Source organism: Rutidosis leptorrhynchoides, chromosome 6, assembly GCF_046630445.1.
Source record: "Rutidosis leptorrhynchoides isolate AG116_Rl617_1_P2 chromosome 6, CSIRO_AGI_Rlap_v1, whole genome shotgun sequence".
NCBI lineage: Eukaryota > Viridiplantae > Streptophyta > Magnoliopsida > Asterales > Asteraceae > Rutidosis > Rutidosis leptorrhynchoides.
In genome coordinates this window covers 337,825,640-337,847,668 of record NC_092338.1, presented here as the reverse complement: position 1 = coordinate 337,847,668, position 22,029 = coordinate 337,825,640, and the positions used below count along the sequence as shown (strand labels likewise).

General features: G+C 33.2%; 1 pseudogene; it reads left to right on the top strand.

Moving 5' to 3' along the window:
• The first annotated feature begins 19,205 nt into the window (after positions 1-19,205).
• LOC139854746 (peroxidase 60-like) lies at positions 19,206-20,995 on the top strand (annotated as a pseudogene).
• Positions 20,996-22,029: the final 1,034 nt, after the last annotated feature.

Sequence of the window (22,029 nt, the reverse complement as noted above, 5' to 3'; positions counted from 1 at the left end):
GGTTCAGAATTCGTAAGTATGAAGTTTCGAATGAATCCTAATTAAGATTTTAAGCAGAGAGGAATGGTAATAGCATGATTTGATTTGGTAAATTACCGAAAATCATAGAAAAGATAGAACTATTAAGGAAATATGTTCTTGATATGTTTAGAGATTATGTAGTATGTAAGAGTCGTGTAAAATGGCACATGATGACGTTATGGTCTGTGAATCATCACATTTCATTAGAAACTCAGCATGACTTACTGTAATATAATCACGTTGATCAAGTTTCATTATATTATACTAACTCATGCATCAGTTCCCAACACAACTTCAAAACATCCATGATTCAAATTCGAATTTTTTTCAGAATTTTTAGAAACTAAAACAATTCCTTTTATGATTCAGCACAGATAGCGCGAAGAGATAATTAATATCGGACAAGAATATTTATGAAGATATCTTCAGAAATATTGAGAATATTTATAATGAAAGATATGATAATATCTTATAATTCTACAATCAAAATGTGATGAAGAAATTCATTCACAATGATTTAGAATCAATTACGGAACAAGGTATTCGCTAAAAATTTCATCAGAAACAGAATCATCTGGATTCTTTATGTTCAAGTTTTAGTCCTTGTGATTTGTTCAGAGAGATTTAAACCAAAGAGCAACGAGGTTGCTGGTACGTCTGCTAATGCGGTGGGATATAAACGGTTCTCCGGTAATGATGACGAAGGGCAACTTTATATAATAAGACTAGTACGATTGAAAATTCGAAGTTGACTTGCTGGATCTGTGACAAAATTGGCTAATTTGAAAAGGAATTGCAAAGTTATTTTCGGAAATAACAATGCCAAAGGAGCTAGCACAGACACGTGTTAAATGTTTACTTAGGTTCCGAGTGTTTGGAGGTGTATAACTATATGAATCAATCTTTTCTTCCGTAGATGAAGTGCGGTTGGTTCATCCTCTCGATTGAGGTGTTTTCAAGAATCATGAAACGTTTGAACGCAGATTGTAATCGTCAAGATACAAATGAGGTTTAAGATGAAATCAAGTGGCAAACTTGAAGAATTGTTTAGTTTCATATGTTATAATCAATATTTTAATTCATTTTAATTGTCCAATGTTGGTAATCCTCAGTTGATAGTCCTCAGTTAGCAGTTCAATAATTCATATATAATTTAATATATAATAATAGAATTAATTAATACGTATCGTGACCCGTGTACATGTCTCAGACTCGATCACAACTCAAAGTATATATATTATTGTAGAATCAACCTCGACCCTGTATAGCTAACTCTATCATTACTGCATATAGAGTGTCTATGGTTATTCCAAATAATATATATATGCGTCGATATGATATGTCAAAACATTGTATACGTGTCCCGATATTTAAAATGCATAAATAACAGTATTTAAATGACGATAAATAAAGTGCGTAAAATAAATAACAGAAATTAAATGACAATAAATAAAATTGCGAGAATTATATTGCGATAAAATAAATTGCGATAAATAAAATGTAATCAGTTAGCTAGGAACAGTTAACTGGAAACAGTTAGCGTGGATTCTTAACAGAATTTCTCATAGTTAATTTGTTTGTTTCTAACAAATTTTATTTTTGTCCAATGTTTTCTTCATTATGCCACTTGTTGAATTCTGATAGATCAAAATCCAAATATGAAATTAAATGAAAAGGATTATTCTGCGGTGAACGGATACGTATATCGGTGGTTGTAAATAGGATAGTAAATGACTGTTGAATTAGATTTGAAAGAATGTACAATGTACTTATTAATGTAAAATCTAAATATTCCTCGGGTATTACCTACCCGTTAAAATATTTTCACCATTAACAGTTTGTACGAAAGAATTTTTAATTACAATCTTTATGAAAAAATATATATACCTATATATTTTTTTTAGATGTAATCATGGATTTAATGAGTCAATATGATATTAAACTCATTTGATTTACCATTAAAACAAGAATATATAATCTCTAAAAATTAGAGATTACATAATCGCCATGTCGAACGAAGATAAATGATGTAGAACGATTCGCAGATTGATGATTATTCTCGAGGTACATAATGAGATGTTGAGGTGTGTGATGTTGAACTTGGGTTGTTGGTGGTACTAGTATTGATTTTGGTGCTGGTGATGTTGCTGAAGCTGGTAAATTTTGCATCATACTCTCTAAAGTCACTACTCGAGCGCGAAATTCGTTGACTTCTTCTATTATTCCGGGATGATTGTCGGTTGGAACGAGCGGATGAATAAGGTTTAGAATTTTAGATAGAATATAATCGTGGCGAGATATTCGGGAAATGAGAGTGAAAATAATGTTTCGGATTGGTTCGCCGGTGAATGCTTCAGGTTCTTCGCCCAGAGGACAATATGGTGGATGAAAGGGATCGCTTCTTCTTGTCTCCAATCATTAAGTAGACTACGAACCCATCCCCAATTCATCCAGAATTGAAGATGACTAGTTGGTTGATCCATTTTGTTTACACTGCTTTCGGAGCTTAGGTGTATATCCATGTCGGAATAGCTGTCGGAATAACTATCGAAATAGCTATCGGAATCTGAGGGATTCGAACTGGTTGAGGGATTCATCTCGTACAATCAGATGAAGGATTTTAGATAAGAAATAGATTATAGGATGTAGATTAGTACCCTGCAATACATAATTTACATATGCATATATAATACTAAAATCCCATAAGTTACGGAGGAATCTACGGAAGCTGTCAGGCAAAGGTAACAATAACAGATACGCTAAGATATAAATTTATCTATACATTGTCTATGCAATAGAGGCAGTAAGACGTGTCTATACTTTAAGGATGATAAGCAAATAATTTTCGACACGAAATGATAAGCAAAACTTTTGACATGCAGACATGGTCGAAGTCCAGACCCACTATTGCATCTGAACAACTATCAGTTAGACACACTAATGCAAGACCTGGTACGCTAAGACTACCGCTCTGATACCACCTGTAGTGACCCGTCCTAATCCGTCAGGACGAATACATTACAATTGGTTACATCGCTAGGTACTTGACCTCTATATGATACATTTTACAAACATTGCATTCGCTTTTAAAAGACAAACTTTCATTACATTGAAAGTTGACGGCATGCATACCATTTCATATTATATCCAACTATAATTAACTTAATAATAATCTTGATGAACTCAACTACTCGAATGCAACTTCTTTTGAAATATGTCATGAATGACTCCAAGTAATGTCTCTAAAATGAGCAAATGCACAGCGGAAGATTTCTTTCATACCTGAGAATAAACATGCTTTCAAGTGTCAACCAAAAGGTTGGTGAGTTCATTAGGTTTATCATAAACAATAAAATTCATCATTTTGATAGACCATAAGATTTTAAATACAATACACCTATCTCATGTACAAAACCATTTTTCATAATGCTTAGCAGAGTAGGTTCGTATCCTTTTCTCCCCCGTAGGTTGCCTCGCGATTTTTAAATAATCGTACACATATCTCGTGCACAAAACTAATGCACATAACCTGTGTATAAAAATCAATCTCTCGATACATAACATTTACTTTGCTTTCATAACTTGGCTTGGTAACCGAACTCAACATATAATGCGCATCAATAATATCCCAAAAAACAGAACATCTCGTCTGTATAATATATAAACATCGAAGTACTAAACACCACGCCCACTAGCTCTTCCGTCTAGTGAACATTTTGGGTAGGGGTGTTAAACTCGGTAGCTACCTTTAGGATTCGCGTGAATTAGGGCCATACCCGTTTCTAATTCTTTGGTTACCAAGCAATAATAATCAGGGGAAAATATTCACAAGAATTAGTGGCAATTATAATGTCCAACTTATTCAATAATAATCCACAGAACTTCTGTCTGCATAATAATTCATTTGAGGAATGTTTTGCTTATGTCTATCTCGTCAAACATTTATAAAAGTATCTCAGTTCAAAAATATAGATTACAAAGGCATTTAATAAAGTAATTGTAAAAACAGCGCATGTATACTCAGTCTCAAAAATGTAAAGAGTAAAAGGGAATCAAATGAACTCACTATACAGTATTTTGTAGTAAAAATACATATGACAGCATTGAACAAGTGTATGGTTGGCTTCGGATTCACGAACCTATATCATTTATATATATATATATATATATATATATATATATATATATATATATATATATATATATATATATATATATATATATATATATATATATATATATATATATATATATATATTAACACATATAATTGATATCGAACAAACTTATGTATTATTCTTAGTGATATACTTATTATATTTAATAATTTATAGGTTTCATTAATAGTTTAGTTAGATATATTTACTTTATTTACTTTAGGTAAATAGTTATTATTTATTATAAAAATATTAATATAGTTATGTTATATGTATTAAATATATTTTTATATAATTAATATTTATTTGTTATAATATTAATAATAGGAATAATATTAATAATAATGATACTTATAATAATAATAGTAATGATAATACTAATAATAATGTTAATATTGATAATAAAAATGATAATAATGATAAAATATATAAAAATTTAATAATGATGGTAATAATAATAAAATGAAAAGGTTGTATTATTTTTACAATAAAACACTAATTTTTATAGAAATTCTTAATACTAATAATACTTAATAATATTACTTGTTAATAAATATATTAATGTTAATAATAGTAACAATAATAATAATGTTAATAATAATTATAAAAATGATAGTAATAATAATATTAATGATAATATATATATATATATATATATATATATATATATATATATATATATATATATATATATATATATATATATATATATTAAAATAATATTAATAATGATAATATTAAAAATGATAAAAACAATAATAATAATAATAATAATAATAATAATAATAATAATAATAATAATAATAATAATAATAATAATTATAGAATACAACTTTTGAAGAAAACAAGCTCCTAAAAATAAACCGCCATTGCCTAGGCTCGAACCCGAGACCTCTCGGTTAAATACAAACGTCCTTAACCATTGACCCATCTGCTGTTTTTCTAATCTATTACCCAATCTATATATATGCAATACATATCTCTTTTCATCTTCTTTTTCTAAAACCCATTTATTCTTCATCACCTCACTACCTTAAACATAGTAATCATCAAACGGCATATTATAATTATGTTTTCGTCCCAGTAGAGAGTACACGGCCCAACTAGGATTATGACAGCCGAATTAACAAGCCCATACTCTTAGGTCAGCCTTTATTGGAAAAAAATTATGAATGCACACTCCTTGTTTCGAACCCAGGACCTTTAGGTAATCACAAACACCCCTAACCATCTGATCTTCCACACTTTTCTGTAATATTAACCATTTTAATTACTTTTATATAATAAAATAGTTTCTTCATCTTCTTCATAACATAAACCAAACCCATAACTATTCATCATAATCAAAACATAAGATCATAACCATTTTATCATCACCCGAATTCATTAACACGGTTCATCATCAACATTATTTAATTATTATCATCATATACTAATTATCATAATCATCTTCACTTATCATCATCTATATCAAATATTTTCATCATCTAAATCTTATATCATTTTCGAATCATTCCATCTCTTATGATCATATGTAACCATCCTCATATATATTCACGGACCATAACCCATTATCATCATCTTATATATTATCAAACTGTCACCTATATCTTTGTTATTTTATATATGTTTTATCATAATCATCTTTGTTTGCTTACACTATTTATCATTTTCAACCTTACTCAAGTAATCACTTTCCTGATTTAACTCTCTTGCATTTAACTTAAAACAGAACAGTATAGATAGGCATAACAGCTAATTATAAAACAAAAACAAGTAGTAGCATTGTAACTGTTACCAATAGCTGTAGTAGCAGCCTGCTGTCTGACATTATTGAAAACAAAAGCAATCAGAAGCTACTAAGTGACGAGCAGTGATGGTTTTCTGGTGGTTAGTGGTGGCGGAAAGTGAAGCACAAGGTGGTGAAAGTTGGCGTGGTGGTTGTGACCGGTTGGAATGGAGTATGGTTTAAGTTTACAGGTGATCGAGTGATTAAAGAAGAAAGATGATCGGATGGTGATTGATATCTGTAAAAGCAAATTTCAAATGGGTTGTTAATTCTTGTTCTAAAATCGACATAAAAGGTTGCAAGTGGTTTTGTGGTGTCTTTTCTTTGACTTTAATATAGTAAGTGGTGAAAGAAATTTGTGGGTTGTTGTGTGTATATATGAAAATGTATCATGATAGTAATATGCTTTAAACAGAAAGTAGAATAGCAGTTGTATTTTGTTGAAGTACCCATAAATATATCGTGTAATAGATGGAGATGTGGTTGTAATGGTTTTGTGGGTTTAATTCAACCGGAATATAAAAGAAACAAAGGTAGAGTAGTGGGTTGGTGATGGTGTGTGGGTTTGATGCTCAAAAGGAAAGAAATATGAAAAAGAAAGTGGTGTCCATGATTTACACATACATACGTACATATATAAATGCAATCACATACATATAAAGTAGTATAGTAAAATTATATGATTAATCTTAACAGCCTTTTAATTTGGCGTCTATCTACCGACACCATTCCACAGATTAATATATCGTACTCCATTGTTAATCAGTGGAGGATAAAAGTCTTCAGAAAAATCTCATATTTTTAAATTAACTATATTTATTTATTTTGGTTATTATGATATAAAATTCGATCCTTAATTTGTTAAATAAAAATTACATCAACTGTCCCTCTCAATTCTGGGTAAAATATAAAAAGTGTTAAAACTTAACGAATAGTTCCTAAATACATTTTTAATAAGTCTAAAATTTATAGAACTCATTTTCGTATCACCGTTTATTTTAAAATTACATAAGTTTGAATTTAACTTGCTTAATATCAATCGAAACATCAAACGAGTATTACAATCATTTAATATTTATTTTTAATATACTTTATTTATATATATAGATATATTTTAAATAATAATTATTATAATATCCTATTTTTATTTTACTTTACATAATTAATTTTTAATATCAACAACCTATAATACTTCAAATTATATTTCAAATTATTATTTATATATTTATATACACGCATATCTATTTACAATTAATTGTTCGTGAATCAGCAAGCATAGTCAAAGGGTAATTGATTTCATGAATATAGTTTCAAAATTTTCGAGACTCAACATTACAGACTTTGCTTATCGTGTCAAAACCATATAAAGATTAAGTTTAAATTTGATTAGAAATTTCCGGGTCATCACAAAACCGCTTAGGCTATTTTAAAAGAAACTCCGAAATGATTTCTTAAAGTAAAAACGAGAAATTTGATTGAGGACAAGCAAAGTCTAAGTGTGAGATATTTGATATCGACTAAAAAGTCACGTTTTCACCCCGGTATTGAGGCCCAAAAGAAATAAAGTTTCAAGCTTTATTGCCAAAATACCCGCTTCGTCTGTTAAAATTAAAGATCAAGTGATTACGAAGATGGTGCAAAAAGTATCAAGAGAATCGGAGCTAAAACGAAGATTCTAGAGCGAAAACGGTAAGAGACAAAAAACCAAGCTACGATCAAGGAAATCAAGTTACAATCCAGTGAATTCAGCAAACCAGGGTAGGCCAAACAGCTTACCAAACGGCTTGCCAAACGGCCTGCCACTATGGAAAACGGCTTGCCAAACGTCCTGCCAGCCGTTTGCAGGCAAAATTCAAGTCTATTTAATTCACTTCTTTCTCTCTCTTTTTACAATATTAGTCATACTTTCAAGGTCTTCGACTCCGTGCGGGAAACCTAGTACCCGAAGAAGAATGCTGAAGATTGTATTAGGAGCGGTCTGGAGTTTGAAGTTGTCACTTTTGTATTCGGAACTCGTTTAATCTACTGGTACTTCTATCCTTTGTCTTTATATAATGTTTTCCATTGTTATGCTTTTTGATATTGTTGCCATGATTAGCGAGTAGTTATCTTTAGTGTATGCTATGATATAGTTAGTTATAATGTCAAAATAATGTTATGGTTTGTGTATGTTGTCGAGATGTTTTTCGATTATGCTTTAAACTCAATCACTTTTCCAACTAATAGAACGTAGTTATCGACTCTGTTATTGGGAAGTCGCGAATCCCGATTCAGAGTACACTATCTGTGTCACCCATTGGTAAGAGAAGTCTATCTGATACAACGTAAGTTTGACGGAGGCACACCGGTTGTAGTAAGTCCACCGAGCCTTGGATTCCTACTGAGGACTCTTTCATAGTGAAACATCTGACTTGACCCCAAGTATATTGTCAGTCCTAGACCATGCTAGTGTAGTCAGTTAGTCACCAAGCATATAAACTTCGTACATGCACGCTGAAGCACAACGGTTGTTGTAAGTTGTACCTCTTCTAAGTAAGGCCATGGAACCCGGTTAGTGTTGATTAGTACACTTCACCATAACACGATCTCGAGCATTACACCCTGCTTGAGGGATTCTTAGTTAATTAAGGAATTGTTTGTTTAAACACATAAAGGATTGGACCGTTAGGATAACCAAATGTGTTCATGGAAGTCAAACTCGACTTGGCCATGGTATTTTTTATGGTTGAACTCTTTTAAGGGCCCAACTATCTTTTAAACCCAATCATTAACGAAAGCATCAAAACACATCACGTCTCTCGGATATGGAAAACCTTGTAGTCTATTATGCTTAAGAAAGTTTAGACCTTTGTATAATGTTAATACGTCACCCAACCGAGTCGCTCAATTGGATGAGCCGTCTGAACGTGTATGCCTGTAGTCAGACTGCACGGGCATTGGGGGTAAGGGACATTGTTGTCTATTTAGAATCTTCAAGCCTAACGCATTACCTAGTAACATGTTATTGTGAACGAAGTTATTGTGAACGGAGAAGCGTTTTATTGATCTTAAAAAAGAAAGACATACATAGTTTCTTATTTGAAAAGAAAAACATAAATATAAAGATTACCTCGGTTGAAGTGATCAGTTTCAACTAAGGTATCCATCTAAACTTCAGCATGGCATCCAGCCACTTTTGTTTCCCTTAGCTGGTGTCCCATCTCGGTTGGAGCTCTCGCAACTTTCTGGCCTGGAACGTTTGAGTGCCGGGCTCAAGGGTTCATTCATTTCATGTGTATTGATAAATTGTTCCTCACACTCTGGCCAGCGATGCCTACCAACACTGCTATGTCCGATTTCATAGGTAGTGATGGGTTTTTTCCTAGTTGAGTACGTCAGTGATGAAAAGTAAGTTAGCCTTTTAAGAAGTGACACACGTTCTTCTTCCAGGATGTGTGATGCCTCTTTTGTTTCGGTGTACTTCCATGCTTGTGTGTTCTCTGCTTCCAGGAAGGGTTGTCGGGTAGATTTGACTATTGCCACACCTTTTGGGGTTGGAAACTTAATCAGACCTTGAGCGGTAAAATTTATTACACCAAACTTCCTAAAAAACTTTCTTCCCAATATCATATTCGTGGCGGTCACAGATTTAATGATGTAAAAGTCAATGATCTCACTACGGAGGTTAGGCTGAGTGCCTACCATGACTGTTGCCTTGAATTTGCCCATGGGTTGCTTGGTAGACCTCGTGAATCCGGAGATAATAGCGTTAAACTATCTCATTTTCCTTCTGACACATTTTAGGAGTTGGGAAAGGCAATGGGCATACAGATTATCGACTTCACTCCCTGTGTCAGTGTACATTTCGTTGACGCGAAAACCATCTATTAGTCTGTCTATCACTACCGGTTCCTCCCGAGAGTCTCGTGCTGGTAACCTTGGGAAAGTGATTGCAACATCTTTCCAGGAACTTCGTGCGAAGTGCTTATCTTTTTCAATGCTGATCATGTTGTTCACCACCTTGCCCTTTGCTTTCTCGTGCTTCTTTCCGTCTTCTTTCTGCCAGCTGAACGTTTTGTTTGGATCAGCTTTTTTGAATTTTCGGCCCCGCAACAAGTGATTGAGTTCACCGGCTTTGATTTTTGCAATGATCTCGCGCATTAATGCTTTACATTCATCAGTGTCATGGCCATTGTCTTCGTAGAATTCATAGTATTTGTCAGAGTTTTGGCCATCCCGTTTTTCCGTTGGTGACGGAGGGGTGAATTTGACTTTCACCGGTTCCGTTAGTATTATCTTTCTTGGCGTTTTAGTCAGACCGTCTATTAAAGATCCCTTATCATATGGCCTTAGGCTGACTTTGACATGCTTGTGACTGTCATGGCTTTTTCCATGGCTGTTATGGCTTCTGTGATGGCTGTCGCTTCGACGGCCTCCGTCATGACGGTGCCGGCTTTCGCTTCGCCTTTCATCACCTTATTTCTTCTAATCTCGGTGATACCCGGCTTGCGTTTCTCGTCCAGAATGCTGATATTGTCTTGTTACCATCACGACATCCGCGAAGGTATTCGAAATGTTCCACCGAAGTTCGGAGATGAGTGACGGGTGTGCTTCTTTTTCCAGGCACGATATGAACCCGAAAATCTGCTGTGATTCTGGGAGCCCTGGGATTTTTTGGTACTCCAGCATCTATCTTGTGATGAAGTTTTCGATTTTCTCCCCCGGTACATTAATATTTCGTGAGCGTACAGGTATGTGAGCGTGTGCCGCCAAAGATTTTGATATTGCATGAGAAATTTCTCTCGCAAGTCTGCGAAACATGTGATGCCGTTAGGTGGTAGTTTGGCGACCCACTTTCTGGCGGCAGACTGTAGGACAACCGGTATGACGATGTTGTCAGGAAGAATACAACCGGTAATCCGTTCACAAAGTTTTTGGCTAGTAGCCGACATCTCAACTTGTCGTTTTGCTTTGTTGCCGGTTATTAAAGCAAACAAGTTCTCAAGTGCAATGCCTTGAACGGCAGGTTATGATAGAGCATGTTTGTATGCTGATTGTGCAGCCTGCACAAGGAGCTCGGTAAGCCATGCATTGGCGACAGCCTTTGCAACACCGTCACTTCTTGCACCAATGTTTGGCAGGGAATTAGCCTTCAAGATGATGGAGCTTTGCAGCTATTGTCTTCCTGCTAAATTGGGACCGTTGCCCAACATGGCCTTCAATTTCTCGATTACTTGCTTTTCGACATCGGCTAAGATCATCTTAGTGATCATTTCGGTGTCATCATGGGATGATCCGATTCCACCTGAACCACCGGTTTTGGGACCGGAGATACTGGGATTCAATTTTCTGCCATCAGTTGGTGATTTCTCCCGTGTATCTGTGATGACCCAGAAATTTCCGACCAAATTTAAACTTAATCCTTAAATGATTTAATATTTCCGACACGACAAGCAAAGTCTGATAAGTTAAGTCTCAAACATTTTGAACTGTGTTCATGTATTCATTTAACCTCGACCAAATTTCGACGAGTCACGAACGATTGTAAACATAAGATATGTATATATATATATATATATATATATATATATATATATATATATATATATATATATATATATATATATATATATATATATATATATATATATATATATATATGTATATATTATAACTTGAAAACGTTAACAAAGTATTAAGTGTATAATACTTTACATTAAACGTATTTGTCTCAATATATGTTTTATATGTTTATTGACGGAATTAAAGGATATTATCAAACGATCGAAGTAGAAGATATTTTGATAGCATCTAACAATCACATAGCTATTACGATTGTTATGAGTCTCTGTTGTGAGGTCCACTTTAATTTAAAAAATCTTTTCCTTTTGATCATATTTGGAATTAGATATATAGAATAACTTGCGACGTGTATTTAAAACGTGTTTATAAATATGGAGAATAGATATTAACTTGGTTATAAAACGTTTGATAATACTATTATATTAGTAAATAACGAGAAGATGATTTATTGAAGTAAATGACCAAAACACTAAAATGTATAAGTTATATTTCGAGTGATATAGTTTATGGATAATTTAAGTCTATATTTTGACAAAGGTACGAGTCACGAAACGAAAAGTGCAAGTTTTCTAAGCGTACGAAACAACGTTCGAAAAACTAAAACCGGGACATAAGTCGAGTGAAGACGTACGACTTATCGGAATAAAAGTTACAAGTCCACTACACACGAGAATATAATATAATATATAATTAATTTATATAAATTATATATATTATATATAAATATAATAATATGTCGAAGAACTACAAAACTAAGTAGATGTGAGCTGGATCTGTGGCTCATGCGATCGTATAGGTTCCCCTCACATTTCCCATGCGATCGCATGGATGTTAGGGACATAAAACTTGTATAAAGTTCGATCAGTTTTTGGCCGAAATCATTCACTCTTTCTCAATCTCTCTAATATAATTTATATTATTATTATTATTATTATTATTATTATTATTATTATTATTATTATTATTATTATTATTATTATTATTATTATTATTATTATTATTATTATTATTATTATTATTATTATTATTATTATTATTATTATAATTAAGATTAATATTATTATTAATCTTATAGTTAGGGGTATTATTATTAGTAGTATTATACATAAAATATTACGACGGGAGTATGCTCGAGCGATTTCAAAACAAGCTTTTTGAGCGAGATAGAGCTAAGAAAACTATGGGTTATAGCTATGGAGGTTATGGGTAATGTTCATGGGTATTGTTCGCAAGTCAAACCTAGTGTTTATCATCTCTGTTGCGTCTACGTACTTTCCTGCAATATTGAATCACAATATTGATATGTGAGCATTCATATCTTATCTTTTATATATTAATAGTGTATCCATGTCTAGTGCTCGAGTATATATATTTATGCATGCTTGTATGCTAAATTTCGTCGTTAAATAGTTTATGATGAATCACGAATTTAATACATATATTACTGATGTAAGGTATAGGATATGCATGTTATTGGAAAGCTGACGAAAAATCAATAACTTTTCATTTAAAAATCGCGTAATTTCGATGAACGAATCAAAAGATATGGGCAACTGAATTATGATTAACGTTAATTAGAATTGCTTTTGAAACTGCAATTAATATTTACACTACTTGTTTATAAGATTGATAAAGTGGATTTTTAAATGTTACCAGCCGAGTAAATGAATTCTTAAATAAGGCATGTCTTGTTTTGTTGAACAATGGTCAAGTTGACTGTTTTATATTATTTTAAAGCTTTATAAAACTATAGTCTAATTATACAAGTATTAGGAAACCATGTGAAATGTTAAACTATTTTCGATTGCCATAATCATTCAAACTATAGTATAGATTTTAAAAGTCACTATTGAGTTAGGTTGACTTTTTGAAATGACTTTTGATAACTTTTGTATGTCGATATCGAGCATTAGGATTGTGATGCACTATGACCTGACCTAGCTTGTTAGATATGTATTGACCAACATGTGTTCTCTAGGTTGAGATCTACGGTTATTTTGCATTCCGAGTTTCGGTCACATTTCGGTGAATGATCTTATGTGTTGCTAAGGTGAGTTTATAGATCCTTTTTTTTAATTGCTTTTGCAATCTATATTTTTTGGCTGAGAATACATACACTTTATATTAAACGCAATGGATACAAGTACATACTAAATTCTACACCGAGTTTGAACCAAAAATCCCTTAGCTTTGGTAACTAGTAAGTGCCAGTTATAAGAACTGGTGGGCGCGAATAGTTGTATATGGATCCATAGGGCTTGACATCCCCGTCTGTTCCAGGTATAGATAACCTAGCCTGAACTATAAAACAGACGTATGCTATTTGAGTTTAGTACACGTTGGTTTACGTGTATTGTACATGTTGGTTGCATGTATGTTAAAATGGGGGTACTTATTATATATACGTTAAGTTTGGTTACCAAGGTGCTCAATTTCGTAGAATATTTTTAAAAACGTTTCTAGTTGAAACAACTGAAATCTTGTGATCCACCTTTATATACAGATTATGCGCAACAATAAAACTATGAACTCACCAACCTTTGTGTTCACACTTTTAAGCATGTTTATTCTCAGGTTCCAAGAAGTCTTCCGTTGTTTGCTTATATGTGATACAAGCTATGTGCATGGAGTCATACATGCTTTATTCGAGAAAACGTTGCATTCATAAAATCATCACCATGTATCTTATTTTGACTGCATTATCAGCGGATGTAGTATTGTAAACTATTATTTACGGTGATTGTCTATATGTAGAAATCATCAGACATAAAAAACCTTGGAATTTGATATTCATTTATGGTGTGTCTTTTCAAAAGAATGCAATGTTTACAAAACGTATCATGTAGAGGTCAGTACCTCACTGTGAAATCGATGAATGGACGGATCGTCACAATTATGATTATAAACTTGAATGTGTTGGTAAATAAAAAGTTATGATTTTAATGATTAGTAATATTTGATGGTTGATTAGTAAGTAATAATGATGATGATACATGCATGCATGCATACGTACGTATGTACATGTATATTATGTTGGTATATGCGTGTGTATGTGTAAATATATACATGTGTATATACGTATGTGTATGCATGTATGTATATGTATGTGTGTATGTATGAGTGTGTGTATGTGTAAGTATATGAAGATAGTAAAACATAAAAAGAAAGTAATATAGTGTATATGTATGGGCATGTGTATATGTATTATGTATATATTATAAGAAATTTCAAAATGATGATAAGTAGTTATATGTATACATATGTACCACATTTACACTAATGTATATGTAACACATACATAAAATATATACATATATATTATAGCTACAAACATATACATAATATAATAATAAAGAGTATATGTATATGTAACATGTAGGTATGGATATATATAACACATGTATGATAAGATTACATAATAGTTGATTAATTAAAGAATAATACTATTATTATAACTTATAAACCTAACTATATAGTAACACCATAAATTACACTAAGTTATATTATCACCTATATATATAATTAATAAGTACATTAATAATTCGTTATGTGTATACACCTATAACGTGAAGGTTATAATTAAAGATAACGTACAAAGACTACAAACATCACCGCTACTTGTGGCTTAGGGTGGTCCTTGTTGCCTTATGGGAACCGCTTGTGGATTTCGAATGCCATGACTTAGATTCTAGTCAAGAATCCTGGGCGCCCGGTAACAACAGATCATTCGAGTGACTAGCATGATGGCAACGAAGTTTGGGCAAGATTGTACAACATCTTTGTGAAGAATTATAACCCGAACATACTAAAACTAGAAACTTACTATAAGTGGAAGCTTTCCATAAATAGTGGGATTCCAAAAATAGAAACTTTTGAGAAATATGAACTTTTTTCAAAAACCGTCACTGTTAATATAGTTGCTATATTAATAAACAAACTTTATGTCTGTTTGACATTAACTAATCAAACGTTATATCTCTAGGTTGAGATCTCCGATTACATACTTCGTTCATACTACTTGCGTGGAATAACTTACTTGCTACTAAGGTGAACTTCATAGCCCCACTTTTTAACTATCTTTATATACTTATTTTGAACTTTTGGGGTGAGACACATGCTTGCTTTCAAACTATTTTACGCTTAGACACAAGTACACGAAAACTATTTAACTGTGCTGACATGCTTTGTTTCATGCTAAATCCCTTCCATGGTATCGTTAATTACTACGTATAAACGCAAACTTAGTTATTGTTAGTAGACCTATTGAGAGCGACGTCTCTAACCAGTTGACCGTTGGTCTTTGGTTACATAATAATGATTAAACGACACTGACAGTTCAAGGTGTCATGGGGTACCTTTGTTTAGTTTCGATATCATAACTTCAGCACTACTTTTGATAACTAAATCTTGTGGTCTAAAACCATTATAAATCTATGTTGTTCACTCAACCATTTTTGGTTGACATTTTAAGCATGTTTTGTCTCAGGTGAAGATTGCTAAAGGTTGTTTGTTATTTGGACTTTGCTGCTTTTGGAGTCCGCATTTTTACATTCATATTATTGCATTAAAACATTTAAGTTACATTTACATTTTTAAGGATTCATTTGTAATGACTATTTAATTCCGCTGCTTTAAATACATTGGGTTTTAATAAAAAAAACGTCTCATTTAGAGTCGTTCTCACTTTACACTTGTGTTATGATACTGGTTAGTCACATATGACCCCCGGTTCCATTTAGGGGGTGTGACATAGTCGATCAAGGGTCTCGACTATCGGTCGAGTGTCAACAAACACTCCGCCTACTGTATTTATCTGGCGCAAAAGCTGAACACAGCTACGGGTTTCAAGCCAAACTCACAAATTCTTGTTCTAGAGTTTGTTTTTGACCCCAAAACTAACTACATCTCGTACATTAAACATGTAGGAACATAAACCCACAAGATTCAATTCAAAACAACACTTAAATCAAAGGATTTTGACCCAAAATCATACTTTGAACAACTTACACAAAAACTCAAATTTCTCAAAGATTAAAGCATGAAATCCTTTGATTCTTACATCAAAAGAATCATTAGTTTCTAAGGAACACAAAGATGTAACTTATTTGAGCTCAAGAATAAGAATAAGAGATTAGGGTTTGGTAGGTGGTGGAAGTAAAGAACGAGGTGTGTGGTGATTTTTCTAGAAATGGAAGAAAGGATACAAACAAGGCAGTTCACCAACACATAATTGGGTTAAAATCTCATACCCCACAACACGGGTATTTATCAGTTATATGATATCTTTCGTACGTCGTTAGACAGCTCTAACGGAGTCCAGTTTGAATACACAAACATGTTCTGTGACCCTTGTCACAAACTGCTCCTAACCACATAGTCAAATAATAATAAACATTATTTTAAAATAAAAGCATATAAAGCCACATATACAAACTTAGGGGCAAAAACAGTTACAGCTAGGCACGGTCTGATGGTGTTATATAGGGTTTGTAAATTTGGACATAATCACTAAGATACTTGCATACTAGTGATTATGTTGTGATTTTGAGCTAGTAGTTATTATTTAAAGCTTTATTTTAAAAATGGATCAATAATTAGGGTTCCTGACCTATTTTGGGAAAAACAAGTACTTAGTACTTTGAAATTGGATTATTGGTAGAATTAGGGTCATAATCACTAACCATTAATGATTATTGGTGGTTTTGGTCATGTGTTGTGCTAAGAAGTGCAATTAGGTCAAATTTGCACTAAGGGTCGAATTTGGTTGGTTGGCGGTCGAACTTGACTATGTGATTGATTTTGTGTTCAATGTAATAGGTTCATTACATTGAAGGTAGCGGTTTAGGTATTGCATCCATCAAGGTGTTTAAGGTGAGTGTAAATGTACTATATACATGGATGTACATATGATGGGTGCGGTTATGGTTATGTGAATTCGTCGTTCGTTCGGATTCACATAATGCATGTGCAAGTGTGGTGATGTGAATCAGTTGTTCATTCGGATTCATCTAACGCCATTCGTCAGGATCACACGATATTATGGTGAATCATTCGTTCGTTCGGGTTCACCATAATGTCGTTCGTTGGGAAGGATGGGATGGGGGTGTGACCAAATGTTGGATCACTTTGCATTAGTGTGTTTGATGACCACCTCAGGGTATAAGTGACTATCGCGTTCGTTTGGATACACTAATGCTCATGCGTCTGCCAGCCATGTTGAGTATGGTTAACCATATGATTAGTGTCGTTTATTGTTTTGAATTAATGTAGATTATGCTTGCGGAATTGCTAAGGTGATACTTGTTAATTGTGTTACTGGTAGCTTGTTTGGTTATATGCGGTATTGGTATGTGTGTATGTCGTAATCATTTTTTGTATGTGCATGTATGTAATATCTTTACATTCACTAAGCGTTGCTTATCCTCGTTGTTGTTTAACTTTCTATATAATCGGGCACGAATAAAGGCAAAGGTAAACTTGGAGATTAGTGGACTACTAAAGAAAAGAAAAAAGCACGGGCAGTTCGATCAATATGTGATCTCTGTCTGCATACACATTGAACTTAGTCTGTGCAAACTAATCCCAGTCTGTGGATAGACTGATCTCATTCTGTGGACAGACTGATCTCAGTAGATTGATCTCAATCTATAGAGAGAACGAACTCAGTCTGCGCAGACCGATCTCAGTCTATATTTTGATTTATACAGATCTAGATCAGTCTATATACAGATTGATTTCAGTTTATATCCAGACTGATCTCAGTATGTAAACAAAATGATATTTTATATAATTCATAATTAAATATGTAATTTGTGGTTGTGAACATTTGTTTGCCAATGATATCAGCATTAAACATGTAATTTGTTGAATATAAATATACATAGAAACTAGAGGTGCAAATAAAACCCAGACCCAAAATGTACCCGAACGAATACTCGAAACCGGGTCTGTAAAAAAGCAGGTATAGAAAACCCGATATCCGGTTCCAATACCCGATTCGGGTAAGACCACGTTGCTGTTTCTGAAATCAACGGGTAAAGCCCGGGTACGTAACCGGGAATAACCCAGGTAGGGTAACGAAAAAACCGGGTTGCAATTGTGAACCGTAATACTTGGTTTAAAACCGAAAAATCCGATTCCGAACGTTAAAAACCGAAAAAAAAGATTTCACAAAAAACTATTCTGAAAAAACCGGGTATTAAAAAACCCGGGTTTTTTTACCATGTTTTTTAAAACCGGGAACCGGGTTTTACCTTGTTTTTTGGACGTCTAACGCAGTCATTTTTGTGGTTCTCGTTTTAACCTACATATATAATTTTGAAAATTTTTATTTGATATATATGACTAACTGGATTATATTCAATCAAATCAGATCGTCAAAAATTCGCTAGCCTGAACAACAAAAAGGAATTTGTTAAGTAAAACAATGATACGATATCCTTAATAATATGTGTAAGTGAATGAATGGATATGCACGTCTCCCAAACATACGACACTATAACTAGCAAATTAAAAGTGCAAATCGTGCAGGCCATTCAATTAGTAAGTAACAAGATCCATATCTTTATTTCTTCTATAAATACCAAACTTTCATTTCTTCTTCATCATTCCAATTCAACTTAATTTTTGTGTATCTGTATCAATCCGTATCTATAGCAGCAATAAAGTTTATGTCAATGGAAAATCGTAATTCAGTTGCATTCATAGCAACAATTGCATTCATTTTGTTGAACCTCACTAGTCACTGCTATGGTGATCTTAAATTTGGATTCTACAATGGAAAATGTCAATCATCAGAAGTTGAAGATATCGTAAGAAAAACAGTCGTCGCTAAATTCTTTCTTGATAGAACAACTGCACCAGCTCTGGTTCGCATGCAGTTTCATGATTGCTTTGTTAATGTAAGTTTCTTCATTCTATTTTCAAGCATGCATGTAAACACAACAAAAACATTCCGTAATTAACGTTAAAAACAGCTACATTATAATGTTAAAAAAAGACAAAACCTTATACATCTCCTACACATAAGCCCGTGAGTCTCTTAGTACTCTAAAATGAATTGGTAGTAGAATAAGGTTCTCCTAGACTTATATGCACACATTGTATCTTCTCATATCCGACGTGGGACTTTACTTTGCACCGTTACAAAACTCCCCTCAAATATGGTCCTCCAAGATCAATAGCCCAAACAACATGTCCTACACATAAGCCCAAGAACTCCTTAGTACTCTAAAACCAATTGGTAGTTGAGAAAGGTTCCTCTAAACTTATATGCACACATTTGTTTCTTCTCATAGTTGATGTGGGGATTTGATTTACACCGTTACAATCTTAATTATATACCCATATACATTTTAAGGTAAACCCTATACATTTCTAACTTCAGCATGAATTTATAGGGATGTGATGCGTCGATTCTACTCGATGGAACAAACTCCGAAAAAACCGCACTACCAAATCTAAGTGTTAGAGGATATGATGTGATCGATGCTGCTAAGTCTGCTGTTGAGAGGGTGTATCCTAAAGTGGTGTCATGTGCTGATATAATCGTTATGGCGACGAGAGATGTTATATCATTGGTAAATAACATTACAAATTTACGCTCTCGATGGAATTAATTTGACATTTACAAGTAACGTTTGTTGCAATTTTTAGTTTTGAAAATCGTGTCAATTGCACAGAGTGGTGGAGGGAGATATAGTGTCCATATGGGAAGAAACGATGGGAGTGTATCTATCGCACAAAATGCATTTAATCTCCCACCACCTTCTATATCCGTCGCTAATGCTATTAAAGCTTTTGCTAACAAAGGACTCACCGCCACCGACATGATCTATCTTCTTGGTAATTCACTACACTTTTATTGATGCTTATTGTTAGTCAATGGGATCATGTATCATGCTAAGATTAATGAGTAATTTTAAAGTACCTGTTTAAAGGAGTCTGGTTAAAGTATTTTTTTTTTTTTTGGTGACAAGATGCTCTCACTCATTACCAACTGAGCTAATGGTGTGTTTTAATTTGTGTAGGTGGACATACTATCAGGATTGCTCATTGTTCGTTATTTCAAGATCGTCTTTACAATTTCAACAATACTGGAAACCCGACCCAACCATGGATTGGTCACTATTAACATCGTTGAGACGTACATGTGTTCAAAATGGAAAGTTGACCGCGTTGCAAATTTAGATCAAAACCCTTTAGCTCTTCAGTTGTGGACAAATCTTTCTACAATCAAATTATGATGCGTAGGGGAGTTCTTCAAATTGATCAGGAGTTGGCATTGGATAGTTTGACCAAGTCAACGGTTGCAGCCATTGCTGGTTCGTTTGATTTTTAGACCAAATTTGGTGAAGCCATGGTTAAGTTGGGTGATACTGAAGTTCTTACAGAAACATAAGAAGAGATTCGAAGATCATGCCGAGCAGTCAACGCTGATCAAACTTTGACTTCGTTGTTTAATTGATGAATCTTTGACTCGTTACTTCAATATATTTTCAATTTCTATGTACAATTGTACGTTATATATTTTCGGAATTCTTTTTAATTTACTAATTATTAATTTAAGATTAGCAAAATTTACAAGTTCATTTCAAGGTTTAATTAAAATATGGTTTTATAATTTAGTTATTTATTAAGAATATTGGGAAGTTGGAATACAATTGACAAAATAGACCGACATCTAAATGAATCTTTAAATGCATACGCAATAAAATAACAAAAAAATAATAATTAACTTACGTACTTATTCTACAATAAATATGATAAATAGCTAAAAAACGTACTTAGTTAGATGATCGAGGTTTCCATAGATTACTAAATGATTGTAATCTCTTAATTTACATACGACTGTTCAAAATCCTTTCAAATCCGTTATATGTAGATACAGATTATATAGTGTATAAGGAGATGCAGCAGTTAAAAATCTATTTATTACTAAGAAAACATTATAGTTTACATTTTAAGTGAACCACTCACCCAAAAACCTAGTGCCTTCCAAGATGTAGATGATTCAAATGAGGGAAAACGGTCAACAAATATAGAAATCTTGAAATAAAAACTAAAAGCTGACAACTCAACATCCTCTTAATTCTTGCAGCAAACAGAAAATAAATTTACCTGTAACGAAGAGTATATAGTAGATAGTCAAGCCACACAAATTTCATATATGTCTCGTATTAATTTGTTATATTCAGTTCGAGTACAAAATATCTTTCGCGCTACTGTTCGCACACACAGAGTTGTTCACACTCTCTTTTGTGTAGCTATTTGCGCACTTTTCACGCAGTTGTTCGCGTTGTTTTCTATGCGCAGTTGTTGTTTTACGATCAGTCTTCATACGTTTTGCGTGTTGCTGCCTGCGGTTTTACGCATAATTATTTGCGCAAGTTTCTGTGATCTTGTTTTTCTGCGGCGTAATGATGAGTTCAATACGATACTTGACAAAGATATCATACTGAACCCGAGGTACTTAATGACGTGCGGTTATTCAATTAGGGC